The following is a 1,194-nucleotide window of genomic DNA, read 5'->3' as shown; positions in this document are numbered from 1 at the left end:
ATTGTTGCTTTAAGAACTCGTTCTCCTTTAACAAAAATGTTTCGATTGTTTCCACCTTCTTGATATAATTTTGCATCATCTCTTCTAGGCTCTTTGAAGGTTGGGATTGTTGAGTGTGTTGTTGAGGTTGTTGATTGTAACCTTGATTATTTTGAGGTTGACTATAACCTTGGTTGTTTTGATAATTCGGATTGAGTTGGTTATTATAAGGTTGATTGTTGTAAGGTTGTTGGTTTTGGTATTGGAAGTTGTTGTTTCGGTTTTGGTTATAGTTGTTGTTGTAACTTTGGCTTCGGTGTTTGTTTTAGTTTGTAAATTCGGGTGGTGTATTGGTTTGATTGTTGAACGAGACTTGCTTTTGGTTAGGATTGTAGTAGCCTTGGTTTGATGTTCCACCCCGTTGATAGTTTTGATTACTCACGTAGTTGAAATGAGCATCCGAATTTATGGGAATGTCATATAGATCAATATGGTTGCATTGACTAATTTGGGGACAATTCTTGGTGAGATGTGGCCCTTCGCACCTTTGACAACCTACTTGCATCACGACGATCGATTGTTGTAGCTCTTTCAACTCTTTCCCATACATTTGAAATTGATTATTTGAGCTTGCAAGTGTGACTTGCCCATTATCACTCTCTACTTGTGCTACACTTTTCCTTGGTAAATCTAGAGGTGAAGGTGCCCACTCGTATGTGTTAACCGAGATGTCATCTAGCAAAGTTTAGGTCGAATTTGGCAATTTATACATAAACACTCCACCTGAAGATTAATCAAGTGTTTAGGTGAACGTGTTGATGTACTCCTTTTAAGTCAAACCATGTGGTGGGCAAGCTCTTAGCATCTTCTTGAAACATACCCACGCATCATACAAAGTCTCATCACCCCGTTAAGTGAACCCATTAATTTCCATCCTAAGCCATTCCACCTTTGATGGTGGAAAGAATTGATTGATAAAGCATCGGTTAAATCTAGGAAAAATCTAATAGAATCGGGTGGTATATTCCTTAACCAAGCTTTCGCATCTCCTTGAAGTGTAAAGGGGAATGCCCTTAACTTAAAAGCGTCATCGGTAACATCTTTGGTATTGTAGATATCACAAATATCGTTAAAGTGTTGAATGTGTTCGAACGGATTTTCTTCTATTAACCCATGGAAGAACATATCTTTGATCATTGTGAAGAAGTTTCCCTC

At 37.9% G+C, this 1,194-nt stretch overlaps 1 non-coding gene across 1 annotated transcript; it reads left to right on the top strand.

The window, feature by feature from the left end:
* Window positions 1-815: 815 nt before the first annotated feature.
* On the top strand, window positions 816-922 carry LOC139894861 (small nucleolar RNA R71). The gene has a single exon (XR_011775341.1). It is a non-coding gene; the product is annotated as a small nucleolar RNA R71 (small nucleolar RNA).
* The last annotated feature ends 272 nt before the right edge of the window (window positions 923-1,194 follow it).

This window comes from Rutidosis leptorrhynchoides, chromosome 2 (genome assembly GCF_046630445.1).
Source record: "Rutidosis leptorrhynchoides isolate AG116_Rl617_1_P2 chromosome 2, CSIRO_AGI_Rlap_v1, whole genome shotgun sequence".
In the NCBI taxonomy this organism is placed as follows: Eukaryota; Viridiplantae; Streptophyta; class Magnoliopsida; order Asterales; family Asteraceae; genus Rutidosis; species Rutidosis leptorrhynchoides.
This window is presented reverse-complemented; position numbering and strand designations above follow the sequence as displayed.